Source organism: Thermobia domestica, chromosome 4 (assembly GCF_964235325.1).
Source record: "Thermobia domestica chromosome 4, izTheDome1.hap1.1, whole genome shotgun sequence".
Taxonomy (NCBI): Eukaryota; Metazoa; Arthropoda; class Insecta; order Zygentoma; family Lepismatidae; genus Thermobia; species Thermobia domestica.
The window spans coordinates 271,302,527-271,319,347 of NC_137457.1; the positions used below are offsets into that span (position 1 = coordinate 271,302,527).

The 16,821-nt window shown below is 34.8% G+C and overlaps 1 long non-coding RNA gene across 1 annotated transcript; it reads right to left on the reverse strand.

Moving 5' to 3' along the window:
* Positions 1-234: 234 nt before the first annotated feature.
* LOC145683511 (uncharacterized) lies at positions 235-15,550 on the reverse strand. The gene is made up of 3 exons (XR_014131129.1): positions 15,472-15,550; positions 12,415-12,539; positions 235-308 (listed from the first exon to the last, which is right to left on the reverse strand). It is a non-coding gene; the product is annotated as an uncharacterized LOC145683511 (long non-coding RNA).
* Between the last annotated feature and the right edge of the window lie 1,271 nt (positions 15,551-16,821).

The following is a 16,821-nucleotide window of genomic DNA, read 5'->3' on the forward strand; positions in this document are numbered from 1 at the left end:
AGCAAGTAATTTGAAACAAACAAAACGTATATTAAATAGTTTCCATAAGACATATCTTTCTCTTGCAAAGAACGAGGATTCTGCTAGTTATTGTATACAGACTAGATTAAAACACAAAAGATAAGTGGAAACCATTTATTTTATATGACACTTCTATAACAAAAATCCTACTGCAAGTATTGATAAATATAATCTGGGAATGTATCTTCCTTTTGTTAATTGCAAACTTTTAGTCCAGCGGATATTGTTGCGGGAAAATACTATTGTTGCTGCGGATCTTCTTAGAAAAGCACGTATCCGTTGGGAGACTGGAAAAAGAGTTGATGTGTTATTACAAAAATTATATTCATTTGATTGTTAAACATTTGTAACAAAAGGATTATATTATCACCAATGTACGATTATAGCCAATTTGATAAAATACAACATATTTAATTCAATGCCATTATTGTGCTATCTTGAAATAATTTTTAATTTTGTTTTCAGTCTTAAAAAAGCTGTCCTAAAAGCTTAGGTGGCTTGTCATAAAATTAAAATTAGCTTTCAAATCGTTAAGGCAGATGTGAGTGCTGTGTATCACTACGAAGAAAAATTATCGTCTAAAAATCTCTTGTGAGAAGACAGCACGCAGGAAGTGCCACATGAAAGAAACATTCGTTAGAAGCTGAAACAGTTTCAAACAGTTCTACACTTACGAGGAAGGTCCATAAACCGTGAGAGTTGAATTTTGATGAAAATTAGTGACAAGATTCAGTTCGAGTTGCTAAGTAACGTAGTAATAGTCACTCGATGCGCAAATGCTTCGTTGAGCTGCTACACCGACGCCATCTTGAAATCCTGTAAACAATGTCCAAGAATACCCTTTTAGCACAAAAATGAAAAAGCTTTTGATATATCTGACTTCAGTATTGTAAACCAAGGTAAATCATCTATATGTGAGAGTACTTCCAGTGCATGACCGCCATCTTGAAAGGCGCCATATTGAATCATCGTCAAATATGATAAATGGCAAGGGGGTCATGTGGGTATCAAGTAGCACTGGAATTTACTCCTGAATTCATTTCCGTAACCAAAATTTAGATATCTGTTTTCACTTCAGAGTTAAGAGCCCTCTTACCCACAGGAACATATAAAAACTGTGCGAGTTAAACTTTTGTCATGGAACACGGTCGTGCGAGCACTTGCATGATTTTAACTAATGCAGTAGTTAATGCAGTACAATGGCAACTATACCAATCAGATCTTGAGACTAGTAAGAGAAATCGTTAATTAAATTGAAATTTCTGTAGTGAAAAATGGAATATCAGCATGCTACAAGTTATACCGATTTCAAAGTGCGATGGAATAGACTGTTGGTCGATGAAACACATGCCTAATAGTACTGACAAGCAGAGAATACCAAAGGGATTGTTCGGATATATATTAGAAAAGTTATATAAACTGGTACATAGGGCCTATTAGTTGAACGACCAAAGTTGTTCGGATTCCACTATAATCAGTAGGTCCACGTCTCCTTTAGTGTAGCAGGCGTGTGAGACGTTGAATTGTATCAAACGAAAAATCTCTTTTAGGCAATGTTACGTGGTCCATTATAGTGTGTTAAGTTTTATTCTCCAATCTAGAAACCTTACGCAAAGACCATCATTGTTGCAGAATATTGCGTTCCTTTCCAATACTCATATTTGACGACCTATAATTTACCGTGCAAATTACGAAGTTAAAATACTTTAATGTATTTATTGACAGTTTCTCTAAATACAATCGATTTATTGCTGCCACATCGAACAATGAAGGAGATTTAAATTATCAGTTCACATCCAATTCTTAGAAGATACACCTGGAAACTTAGAATTCACTTTTCTTGTGTCTGTTCTGCTATTAGTGATAAGAGAGTGCATGCACAGCTGCTAAGAATATGTGGCAGTAAAGATTATTACAAGATTCAATTCCAAGTTGCAATCCATAAAACAAGCCTCTTTCTTCCTTTTCCCTTCAATATAAAATAATTAAATATCTGCATCTTTCCACCTTTAACGATAAAACACTTGCTTATAATAAGGGCAAGACTAGTTTTCATATCAAAACTGTGATAAATAACTGATTGTAGCAGGTGTTCACTTGTTCGGTGTACAAGTTATGTGGTAGAATTTTCATAAAGAAAATGCATTCTGTTGTGTACCGTCAATTTTGTGCACCAGTCCTAAAGGACATGCTTGCATATGCATGGCAGAAATGTGAGCAGTAACAGGAGCAATAGTTGATTCATTTACAAATGTTCTGAAGACTAGTAGAAAATAGTGTCTGTAGTCATGAAGATTGTGACGAAAGTGCATTTGTTAAGTGTTTGCACTGCTCCATGATGCTGTGTGCTAATCACTACGTTTTGGATCTCCATCATCACAATTGAAGAGCAAAAGGTTAGTAGGTTAATATTTGCTTATGTGCAATAATTTATATTATTTTTCTAATATTTTTTTCTATTAATTTTCTAATAACTTCAAGACAGATTCTTTAAAACCATATGTGCCGTTCCACCTAACTTATATTACAGCATTTAAATGCTATGCATAATCGCAACACACACAGACTCATATATATAGTGATTTTGAAATAGGTATAATTTGTTACAGTGCTGCTATTCCATTTTTCACTACAGTCATTTCAATTTAATTAACGATATCTCTTACTAGTCTCAAGATCTGATTGGTATAGTGGCTATTGTAGATCAAATAACTACTATTGCATTAGTTAAAAATCATGCAAGTGTTTGCACGACTGCATTTCATATCACAAATCTTACTTGCTCACTTTTCGTGTGTTCCTGTGAGCGAGGGAGCTCTTAACTCTGAAGTGAAAACAGATATCTAAACTTTGGTTACGGAAATGAATTCAGCAGTAAATTCCAGTTCTATTTGATACCCCACGTGAACCCCTTGTCATTTATCATATTTGACGACGATTCAATACGGCGCCTTTCAAGATGGCGGTCATGCACTGGAAGTACTCTCACATATAGATGATTTACCTTGGTTTACAATACTGAAGTCAGATATATCAAAAGCTTTTTCATTTTTGTGCTGAAAGGGTATTCTTGGACATTGCCTACAGGATTTCAAGATGGCGTCGGTGTAGCAGCTCAACGAAGCATTTGCGCATCGAGTGACTATTACTACGTTACTTAGCAACTCGAACTGAATCTTGTCACTAATTTTCATCAAAATCCAACTCTCACGGTTTATGGACCTTCCTCGTTAGTGGTGCCAGTATAGACGAACCAAATTCTTAAATTTCGAAACAATTCTGCTCTAATTATAGAGTAACAAATGAAACACCATGTGCGTCTACGTGCACAATAAAATCATATGGGATCCTTTGCTCTATATAACTAGTTTATAGAAATGCTAAATAATATTTAGGAGTAATTGCATTCGTTATTTCCACATAATTATCTTCACTTACTCTTTGAGCATTCTACATGTTATGCAATTGTACAGACTTAAAAATTTCAACAATGTAATTTCGTTTTTTCTGAACGCTTTTAATAATAAGATACGAAATCACATGTTTGTACGTAGAATGTCTCGTACTGTAGATAAACCAAAATGACGTTCAATAGAAAAAATAAGTTTAGGTAGAAATACATTGTTAGGTCAAGACATACTTATACATAAAGAGCCATTTACCAAGAAAACTTAGACTCTAATTTACGGAAGGTTAATCGTCATAGGTAGCGTTAGACTTAAAACAGACACAGATAAGTTATTTCCCTTTATATTCAGAATTTCTACTGTGTTAGTATGACAGAAATGTCCACACTGACTCTTCAATATATGTGTTACTATTAACGCTAACAATTCTCTCGAAATAGTCCAATTTGAGTTTACATTTAAGAATGCCTTGATATATTAAATATTTTGCTGGGAATGCTTCCAAAAAGCTGACCTTAAATTGTCCAGGTATGTTCTCTTGCTGCTTAGTAACATAATATTACTGACTAAGTAGATTTACCAATACGTTTCATAGTCCATGATAAAGCACATACTTTTCACCAGATGTTCATAAAAGATGTGAACTGGCGAGTTGCAAATAATTTCTTTCTCTTGGGTGCAATCCGGTACATTTTGGACTTTGTAAGCCTTTATTTTGTTTTATTCTCAGCATACTTGATATTAACATGTTTACTTTTTGACCCATATCTTTTACCTAGAGGATTTCGGTCTAACAATCATATCACTGTTCAGTTTCTTTATCATGTAATATACTATCTTACTTGGAAACTAATCGGTACTTGGAAAGAATAAATTTTCACTTTCCTTCTTGTTGTGATGCTATTTTACCTAAAAACACGAACACACAACCAGCAATGTTGCTACACCATAACTATGTTACAACTTGCACGTGGAATACACTACCGCTCTCGCTTACGTTTGTCGTCTGTTGCAAGCCCACTTCTCAATTGTAGTTTTTTTTAGATAGATATTATATCAATCTAAAACGCATTGAACATTTTGCGCACGAGTTGACAATACTTTTCCTAATCTCAAGTAATATGAGTCGCAGTGCGTCACGACTATCGCTGATTGACCACTGAAAGTTAAAGGTAGTGTATGTGGAAAGCTGTTGAAATTTTTATAGTCAGACGTAATATAAGTTGTTGTAAGATGAAACAACTTTCCGCAAAATCTATCAGATTTTACTATTTTATTTTTATAAAGAAGCAAATGATGTGCAGGCCTATTAAGAAATATGTGCTGCTTATAAGCAAGATAAGTTAGCAAAAGCAACAGCTAAAAGGATGCCTTTTGCCGTGGGTGATCAAGCACATGAAAAAGTGGATTATATTATGACAAAAGCCGAAGTATAGTAACATGTAAGCAAACATGACATCCCCAATGACTTATACATCAATCACCGGAAAGCTCGCTGTAAAAAGAATCTCTACGCCTAGGTACCACATGAGCAGACTCAAAAAAGTAGATTCGATTGTGTTAATCTCTACTGAGACATAATGAACTCGAGCCATTTATGAAGTAGTTGATCTCGAGTGACGAAAAGTAGATAACCTACAAAAACAACTTGCAAAAACGATCATAATCAAAGCAAGGAGGAGGCAAAGCCTGTACTAATGCCCAGAATAGTTATGCTGTTTGTTATGTAAGATTTGGAGAGCATCTAGTGTCACGAGCTCCTGAAAAGGGCAAGACATAGACTCGGACCTGTATTGTTCAGATGAAGCGCGAGTTCACCTAGAAGCTCTAAATAAACGGTCGAAATTGGACAGAGCAGAAAGGCTGTCATACACTACGCTGACTACGAAAATCCACACGGTCCGCCAGAAATTTAAAGTTTAACTGGATTGTTTTGATGATTTCATCGTATACCAGAGACATGGCCTATAACACTATCATATGTCTTGTTTTCTACAATACTCTTTGAATGCTGATCAACTTATTCGAACAGAGGGTTGTGAAAATAAACGTCTCTTAATTTCTTGATCAGGAACCTTAAAGGTTCAATAGTAACGGGATTATTAGTTGCCAAGAAAATGGCAGAAGGTGAAAGAGCAAAATGATGCATTTTGTCCTCCAAAAGCTTAATATATTTTAGATAACCTGATAAATGTTGATCTTTCTAATGGTAACTGTAATGCACATTTTAAATTTCTTTATTTCCCTGATATGATTTTATTATCATCAATTAACAATTTATTCAACTTGGGTTTCTCTAGTAAATGATTTGCTTTAAATTATATGCTAATTCTGCTTCGAATAATGAACAGAAAGTTATATGGAAGAACAAATGAAAAAGTTGAGAAGGAGCAGTTCAGTTTCAGGAGAGGTAAGGGCACATGAGATGCTATTGGATTATTAAGGGCGATCAGGGAAATATTTGTAGAAAAACAGAAAGAGGTATATGTTGTGTTTATTGATCTAGAAAAGTATTTTGACCGCGTGAATTAGGAATTGCTGTCGGGAGTTCTAACGAAGATAGGGTTGAAATGGAAAGATCAAAAACTCATAAGAAACTTATATAGGAACCAACAAGTAAGTGTTAGGATAGGGGAAGAACTGGCGTAGGAAAGTGCAATTGGAAGGGGTGTTCGACAAGGGTGCTGCCTCTTGCCAACACTACTTAATACCTATCTAGAAGAGATAGTGAAAAAGAACCTACATACTGAAGACTGCATTTCAGTAGAAGGTAGAATGATTAGATGCATATTTCCAGACGATATGGCGCTTGTTGCAGAATCTCAGAAAACGTAAATAAGATGTTAGAGAACCTGAGAAAGGATTTTGAAGAATATGGGATTAAAATACATGTTAGAAAGACAAAAGACATGGTGATTAGAACGAAGCAGTCTGTGTCAAATATAAAAGTGAGAGGGGAAAAACAGAACAAGTGAATAGTTTTTGATATCTGTGTAGCATTCTTAATAATAACATGAAGTGCGAACGTGAAATAAAAGCAATGAAATAAATTACGAAAGAAGCCTTTACGAATAAGAAAAGTCTGTTTTGTGGAACCTTGATAAAGAGTTGAGAAAAAACTCATAAAATGCTTCGTGTGGAGTGTTGTACTATATGAGACGGAAACATGGACATTACGTAAAAGTTATTAAAAACGACTGAAAGCGTTGGAAATTCGAAATATGGGTGTGGAGAAGACTGGAAAGAATTAGATGGGTCGAGCAGAACACGAATCAGAGGGTGTCAGAAATGGTGGGGGAGAAATGAACACTTCTAGATATTATTGAGAAGAGGAACGGAAACTGTTTGGGACATTACCTAAGAAGAAATTGTTTCATAAAGGACGTCCTAGAGGGTATGGTGGCAGGAGAGAGAGGGAGAGGGCGAAGAAAACTACAATTAATGGATGACATAAGAACAGAAGGACCATACGTGAAGACGAAGAGGTTATCAGAGGACCGTGGAGAATTGAAGCTTCACAGCTGCTTCAAGCGACCTGCCAATAAGAGCAGAACACCTATGATGATGACGATGATGTGTTGATTCAGTTGTTAATGCTATAAAATGAAAATAGTGATGTCAGAAACGGTTGCAGATAACTAAACATGCTTGAGTCTTAACATGTTTCCTATGCAAGGAAGAACAAAACTGATGTTGAAGTGACAGGCGATATTATGCGGCATTCATTATCGGACCTGGAGGAAACATATGAGAAAATAAATCGTCCATGAGGGTAGACGATAATATTATATAGAATCATTTTGACGTTCCTGGTCTCTTTGAATAGCGTTTAGAAAAGAAGAGTAACGCTACTCATTGGACTATCGTTTCAATTCTGATTGCACACTTTCATCCACGCCACCTTGCCAAATATTCGTTTAGAAGCGAATAATATATAGAATGTTGTACTCTGTAAGAAGATTGCACATTCCTTTCACTCCTGCAATGAACTTCCTTATTTTCATCTAAGCACGCTAGTCCCGCTTCAATTAAAGACACTTCCTATCGAACAAATCTTACGTGCTCGAATTACATTGAACTAAACTTTGTTATACTGCAGTTATTATTGGAACACTTTCTTGTGAATTACGAGAAAACTTACAAAACTTACTGAAAATTTACCCCGAACAAAATTCATCCACAAACCTGAATTACCCCTTGTAGATTTTTAACACGTTGACTGCCGCGTCGGTTCCGTGTGTCCGATTCTAAGAAATTCCTCCCCGCCGCGTCGGTCACAGGTGACCGACGCAACAATGGTTTATTTATGTAATTCAACAATGGAACTAAATTATTCCACAAATTTCAAACTTGCTTCTGAGTACACACCATGGAGTGTAAAAGATACTGCACTACGAAACTTTCCCCCAATTATTATTTTGGCTTTCAAGAACACAATAAATTCCGAAACGGGGTATTTACATGTTCGTTAAACATTATACATTATTCAATATACACATTTTGTTTTATATATTTTATTGACGTATTTGAAGTAATATTGTGTTACATAATGCTCAGATAATATTGATGTAACACGTGTATACGTGGTCCCGTATGTGATAACACGTGTTACATTACATTGTGGTTAGATGATGATTTTTGATTGGTTAGAGTATGATAGACAAAATTTGACACTAAACTATATATGTTACATTTTCTGCGAATTTCATATAAAAATTATATTGAAAAAAATCATTTTTATGTTAAATTCATAGAAAATATATGTTGTTTGTTTGTTTATAGAATATCAACAAAATTGCACGATTCGCATTAGAGCAAATTTTCAAAACAACTCACCCCAAGACTAAACTACACATTGTGGATACTTCCATGGAAGTATTTTACGTGACATTATAGGACTATTAACGAAATGTTTATTTATGAAACATGGACAGAATTGCCTGACTCAATTGTAATGAGTAAACAGTAAAAAAAAAAAAAAAAGTCAACTACTTGTAATGCTGTTCAGACCAGTAGCGCCAAGAGTGGCAATTATAAGAACAAGTGAGCTTTCTGTATGGATAAGAGAATGGGAAGCTTCACTTTAACTCTAGAGATCTGCCCGGCAATATCTATTTTTTTTTATTATTATTATATCGAGTGAGGAAAATTGTGTATGGTCTTGAACGAAAATCAGTTACATTGTGTAATACATATTATATTAATAGTTAGTGACATACAATCTATTTTGGTCATATAGTTGGAAGTCTGTTACATAGTAGTCGAATGTGGTATATGGAAAGTCATCAGTGACTTGGCAAGCTGAATTTATGTATTTATTTTATGACTTTAATATTCCTGTTTCTTGTTCAATGTTGAGTTTAATATTACTTTGTTGGTTTATAACATTAATTTATGAATATATCTAAACTATTTTTTAGATATATTTGATGATAATACATGAATTTAGGAAAAATTTATGGGGATGCTGTCATTTTCCTCATTTGATGGATCGAAGAATTAACCGAATTGAGTTCTATTGCCGTAAGATTGCAAGTATTAGTGCCTTTTTTAAGTAATTACTTTTGAGGTTAATTTTTCAATTAGAAGTGTAGAATTTGATGAGAGTCGATCAATATTAAAATTAATTATTACGTATGAAATCAACGTTAATAAACGGTATTAAACGTGGAGGTGTGCTCTGTAGTTACGCCCTGCCGGATAACGACGGGTTGGGTATACGAATTTTTATTTAAATACCTTAACACGCGTTACACGTTTATCAGAACTGACTCCCAAAGAATAAACTACCCCTTGCGGACATTATCGAAGGAAATCATTTTGAAAACACTACGGCGTTGTTAATTATATATTCATTTTTAAAATGTGAACAAGATTGTCAAAATTCTTTCTGCAGATGATCGTTCGAGTTAAAAAAAATCAAGAATAAACTCTCCTTTGCAGATATTTTAAGAATAAATGTGTCATTCTATATTGTCAGGATATTAATGGAATATTTATTAGTAAAATATCAACAAAATCGAATGAGTCCTTTACGCAAAACTCACTCATAAAAAGCACACCATGACGAACAAACGTTCCGTTGTAGACTTTTTCAGGAAAATGAACTATACCACAATATAGGATTTTTAATAGAGTATTGATATATGAAATATAAACTTAATTACAAGAGTAGTTGCCTACCCTTTTGTAAAATACTTATTTTTGGCGAGAATGAAATATATTTGAAAAGGAAGACTTGGAATGGTATAAGCTCCATCCGAATGTTCATACATCAGTACGAACGAAAGGACCAACAATCTGACAGATATTAAAAATCATTTTTTTACTGTATGTAGGAACCATAAAATAAATCCGTTGAAATCTCGAATACACAATTTCCGCGATCACCAAAGTTTCATCACTTATATCGTCACTCTAATTTAAATATATAAGTTTTTGAAACTTCACATCACCTCTTCATTTCTGCATTTTTACATGCAACTGTATAAAACACGTTCAGTGCTGTCAACCTCAAATATTATCAAATCTTACCTCGAGATATAATAGTCTTCATATCCTTTGGAATTTCCCATGTTACAGTGCTTTCAATTACAAAATGTAGAAGATACGAAACACAAAACATATATACCACTGATTGTTTCTCAATATTTCAATGAAATATCCGTAAAGCTCGATCTTCCATACTTAAAATATGAGCGTTTCTCTTAATAAAAAACAAGAAAATATTGTCAGAAACGCCTCGTGGTCAATACACTTTTGTATTATAACCTTATTCTGAACATAATGGTGGTACATACATTTCTCAATCCACAACTTAATCAGTGGATTGTCTCTCGTTCGCATTTTCTTTTCGTTTTTCATTTACTTTTCCTTTGACAAAAATTCCCTTTACCTTTCTTTTTTCAAAAATTACTTCCAAAATTTCAAGGAAGTTATCAGATAAAATTCCAGGTTGGCTTTACTGGCAGTATCAACTGACCGTGGTAAATACATCTGTCTTTTAACTATGTCATAATAGAGAACAAACCCTGGTATGTCTATTTGCAATTCCTCGAAAGTGCTGCTAGGACATTCCCGACATTATTATTGTGCTGCCAAAATGTCTCGAGCCGTGGCAAAAATGCGAACTAAAATTCACACCCTCACACACCCACGCGTTGAGCCAATAAGGGTTCAGCTGTTGCTAAGCAAGAGAAAGCGAGTGGAATTTCTTCAGTCGATAGCAGCGCTTGCAACGGAAGACTAGGGATCAAGTCAATGTGGCATATCTTTAGCAGTTTCAACATGTTAATTTGTGTTAGGCTCGTCGGTATTAGCAGTTCTGAACTCTTCGCTGATATAATAATTCCATGTTGCATTACAATTTATTAGGACTGCCAATGCTGAGTTGAAAATTGAAGAATACAATGTGCATTGCGCACGTCTGAAGCGCCCGAAAACAAAATAGATCTGCTAATTGCTGCTCTAGAATTTTTGGCTTTATTATACAATTTAATTGATATCAAAAACTGCAATTGCATGTAAACAAACTATCATTCTTCATAAATAAACATACTAGCATTTAATAGGCATTATCACCTACATTCAGTAAAATTCTCATCACTCTGACTTCGAAACAAAATGCCTGTTACACATGAATTAAATTTATATTGCTGTCTACAGTTGCTGTTCAAATATCTAAACAATACGAAGTCTTCATTGAACTGTAAACGATTATGACTAACTAGAAAGTGAAAATTCTATCCACCGAAGAGTAGTATAAGTATAGAATTTTCTCTTCGTGGGAAAATATTTTGACCAAGTCCAATAATAAAAATATAAAAATAGAAAAGTTGATTCAGTTATACTGAACCAAATTCAATGTAGATACAACTGTGCCGCGCATGTGCAACTCATCGCCGTGAGAATGCCACAAGGCAACCAACAATATACCGTTAATCACGCCGTAGAACAGCGTGGTCGAGTGTAGACTGAAGCCGCCAAAAGTGACAAGTTCTTGGAGGGGTTCGTTGTGGCCTTTCCGACGCTAGCTTTACGGCGTCGAACATCGTAACAATATTTAAGGTGCCTACTTTCCGTGTACGTCGTGGCTCTGGTATTATACGGAAATATGCAACGCAGAGTACTGGACCTATAACACTGACGAGAGCAGCAAGAGTCTCCCAATTTCTTCTCCGAAAGGTGGAACAAAACATCAAAATAAGTGCTGCGTACTACTAGACTCATGCCCTGACTGAAATGTACCACTGACATGTACTGACAAGATTTGAACCATTCTGAACTGCATTAAGACAAGACTTGCAGCCACATGTCGAAAACATCACTGGAATTATATCGTTGTATGGAACAGGAAACTAGAATTATCGAAATTACTTTTTCTGACACCCTTGTCAAAAGTTCAGATGCAACTCCAATGGACTATAGTGATTTCGGATTTTTCAAGTGGCGTTTGTTCGGTCGTCGACTTCGCACCATCTCTGGCCTCTGGAAAGTCTGCAAAGAAGAGTGGGATGTATATCCGTACTTCAGCTGCAACGCAGTCTTCTATAATAGAAACTTCGATGCCAAGCAATAGTCGGTAAAGGCGGGCTGCAGATCAAACACAAATTATGGTGGATATACTGCATTTACTAGGCAAGAGTCTTATTCAGATCCGATTCAATATAACTGAATCAACCTTTCTATAAGATCATGTTTTATTCTTGACTAATTTCAGGAAACCTAACAATTAAAGCCGCAGGTGAGGCAACCATTGTTCGCCCTATACCACCACCAATAAAAATAAAGAAAAGAGAGAGTATGCTAATATTGATATATTGTAATTTGCTTAGTATCTACAAGTACTTAAATTTATCATTTTCTTTTGTTTTCATAGAAGACGTTAGAGCTTTTACATTGAAACAGTGCCTTTCAAATACCATTTTGTACTAAGCAATTATTTCGACACTTGCCAAATAATTTTAATAAAATCGATTCTACGTACCACACAGCGTTCTTCATAGTATTCATGTCTGTCAGATGTATTATATCCTCGGTGACTCACGCGACAGGTTTGTCCCAGTCCCACACATGTGTTTGGACCAGCGTTTGAACACAAACCATGGACTTCTGTATGCAAAATTATTAAAAGTAATAAGATAAGTTTTATCTGTGAATATAGTGCTAGAAAGTGTTTAAATGGCTAAATTGCTTATCTAAGCTTCTTATTCTGTAAATCTCTTAGCAGTTTAGCAGCCTCTTGAAATAGTTTGTCTTGCAACCTAAAAATTGTGCTACTATATCATTTGTATAAACATTTGTACTATGGTAACATTTTTAGGTTGAAAAACAAAGTATTTGAAGGCAAAAACCGCGAAGAGTTTTATATAATAGGACTTTATATCTGATAGTTCTTTCATCTAACTTATGATTCAGTGTTCTTGTGCCTTTTGGTGGGAAAACTTAGATTTACGTGGTATTCAGTGTTGCGTTGTAGCCAGAATTATAATCAGTATATAATTCTGACCTAGGGCAACGAGACAGTTTACTTTTTAGTGATCTGTGATGTTTTATCATGCTCTTCACCAAGACTCGACTTTTGGTTGTTATGGTCAATTAAGCAGCACACAAGTACCAGGAATCTCAATGTAATTTGGAACTTTGAGAGGAGATTGCCACACTCTATATATGCTGCATATGGACGATTCGAAAAATCTGGCTGTGTGGAATATTTTGTTGGATGTGACTTCGTCGCGGAAAAGTACAATTCGCAATTTAGTTCACATGTTCTGTGTTTAGTATCCATTGCTGTGTTAATTTCTGTTTTGCCTTCTCTCGACTATTTACTTCAGATTTGCCGGGCACGTAGCCAGGATTTCGTCATAGGGGGGAGTCCGTGACGAAATACCAGGGGCACCGAGCACACCAGGGGCTCGAACATTCTAAATTAATTTACTGGCAACATGTATTTGTTCGTTTAGCCAGGATTTCGTATTGGGGGGGGGGGCATGACATGAAATACTGTGGTTACCCACAAGAGGCTCGATCAATCTAAACTATTTTACTGGCTACATACCCATATTGGTTTGTTAGGATAATACAATAAGGATATTTTAGTATTTTAGTAACAAACCATGAAGAAATCTCCAGTAAAAGAACATAAAAAGGTATTGAAAAACATATAGTCTTCCGAGGTCATTCGTACTCGGTTGTTCTTGTTTTCTTCTTTTTCCTATCTTCGTTTAATGCCGTCAAGGATAGCAACAAGATTCTTTGGGCAGTGAAGAAATCCCATAACATGGATTAGTGTTGCCGCGAAAGTGAAAATTTCTAATCAAACCGGTTTATCGATCGTCATTTGTAGTCCATTCGATTAACATGGAGCTAGCTATATGGAATTCGGAATGCTCCGTCACAATAATACCTATTTTTAAGTTATCCCTGCCACGTTTCCTCTACACAAAGCACCTCATAAGGTAGAGTAATCAAACGCTTGCTGTAGCTTTCTATTTTTAACGCTGTTTCTTCTTTTTCGCGTTTCTATTTGTTTCATCCTTCCTTATTTTTTCATTTTTGGTTTCGACTGGGGGGGGGTGTTCGGACTCCCCGAACTCACCCCTGGCTACATGCCTGGATTTGCGGAGTGTTATATGCACTGTCTTTGAAAGCCTGCAGATTGACTTAATTATACACATCTTGATGCAAGATATTCTTCAAAGAAGGCGTCATTTACAACAATAGTTATGTGTTGTCGTTATCTGCTAAGTGCCAGGGTATTGGATTCAAAAAATGATCGTGACAATCACTAAGAACGTCAGATTGAGAAGGGTTGCGCTGGATTCTGTATTCACCATTGATCTCAGTAGCTACTTCCTTCAACGTATGCACTCTGAAGTGGATTCAGTTCATTCAAATGAAAGTAAAATTCAATGAGTAAAACCTGTTTGGGGCAATTGGCAAATATCATCTCCTACTTGTTTACGGCGTGAGGTTATTTTACTTGGTTGTGTGTCGGACACTCGTCTCTCTCGTTCCTATTTAATACGTAAGGTTAATTTAATTGTTCACTGGAGACTGTATTAACTCACTGAGTACTTGACACATTTCGTAGAATGTTAAGAATACTTACATCTCAGACAAAGGTTAGAACTTCCTAACACGTTTAGTCATTCTTATGGGAAATTGTAGTCTTTTATGACTGTAATCTGTCTTTCATTTCTAAGATTGTAATTGTTACCATGTTAATTTTTGTTTTTTAGGTGTTATTTTTTATATTATGCTCTTATATCTTACGGTTGTGTGGATTTTGCAATCTGTTGAATTTTACCGTCGTAGTTGTGCACTTAACGATTTTATGAAATTGGATATACACCGAAAATCGTGAGCCAGAATCTAAATGTGAAGACATCCGAATTAGACACAAGAACAACAGAAGAAAGTTTAATTTACTTTTTCTTAATCTTCAACTGCAACAAAGGTAGACTAAACTCCATAATCAATAAAACAGTATGTCGTGCGTATTATTTCTTGGTAAAGAGTTATACATATTACACACATCTGAAGTGAAAGAAAATAATTTTATAACTGCTCTTGGTTGTGTGGAATGCTGATCTGCCTTGTTTTTTTAAATTAAAATTCAGCATAATTAGATATTTGTTTCTAAATATCTAAATATTGCCAAACGATAATTCTGGTCAGGATGTTAGAGGAAATATAGTTTGTTTGACGTATGAACGGAAAGATCTTTTAGTTTTCTGATTGATTTACTTTCTTTCGTAGTTGGTTTACTAATTACAGAAAGTTTTATTTCGGTTTAGGAATTAATGCCATTTATACACGTAGCTATATTTTCAACAGTTTTTTGTGCATTAACAACTCTCCTCTCAGCGAAGTAAATGGATTCGAATTTTACATAAGATTAACTTCTATAATTAAACTTGTTAACTTTTCCAAATACGTCATAGCGCCTAAAAATAGTTGGCATGCTATGAACTATATACTACAGTATTAACTCACTCTCCCTCGTAAATTAGAAATTAGAAATTACAGAGTCCTAGTTTACCCTCTGGTTTAACGCATTCAAAATCCATGTCACAAGAGTCCACGTCTGGAACTTGACAAGAGACACAAGCAATTTTATCTCCATCTGTGAATACAATTAATATAATTAGTCTGTGATTACTACAACTATATATAGTTTACCTAGGTGCAATATTATTTTTATATTTGTAGTTAATAGTCTGTTTGTTAAGTTTTGATAATTTACATTTACAATTAGTGGTCTATTATGAAAGTAAATTACGATTTAAATGCAAACAAAGATTCTAATCGATATATAAAATAGCGGAAGATTAGTTTGAATAAAGAGAGTGGGAGGAAACGGAAAATATCCGAACTCCCATGAACACCGTGTTTACCGAAAAGGAAACACTCTTGCCAGAATCCGTGATTCACCTTCAATGTTTTACTGATTTATGTAATGGAATATTTGGTCGTTAAGCTTACACTCAGGAGATATGTGATGATGATTGCTTCTGAAGACACAGCAACTGATTTTTTCAGTGTGTGCCTTATTTCTGCTAATGGTAAATAGCTTACTATGCATACAATATATTGCTCCAACAATGTGCAACTTGTTCATTATAGTCTGATACGGAACTTTAGAATCCTTGTAGATGTTTCTGTAAATGTGAGTAGCATAGCGATACTTATTACAGAATTTGATTTTCTGCCTGGTAAACAATGGGGGAAAAGTATTTTACAATTATTTTTATTGAAATAAAATATTTTCCTGCTGCTCTTCCCGCATACAACAAGTGAAATATTTCTTATGTGGCTTTTATAATACACACATTCATGGAAATGTATATAAAGAGACTAAGTTTGTATATCTACTAGATCTCAAAATAAAGATCATAAATTTGTTTATTAAATGTCTAACCAATTTCATGTTAGATATGTTACGTATATCTATTAAATCTGTACTTACTAAGGTTTGAAATAGTATACAAATATCTATTAGCTACCTAATCGATATATAAATTTAGATATTGTATATGGGTCTTTCTAAGGTCGACCGATGAACGATAAATTTGTACTTCGTGATATTTGAGTCTATATTTATACCTGACAGCTTCATCTCTTTCTCTTATTCGCCAAAGTCACGGAAAAATAGAATAGGTTTAAAATAAATAATAAAAGTATCAGGATTTATGTACTTGAAAGTCAGAAACTGGAGGTACTGTAAGGAAAACTATGTAGAGTAGGGTTTCAGTTTAGTAAGTTTTTAAAATGCAGGACACTACAGACTATAAAACGCAACTTAATTTTTAAGCAATGTTTTGGCGATTTAAGCAATTTAGTGATGGCGGTCCAAGTTGGAGACAGTGTTGGCAGCCTTGTGAATGCGCGA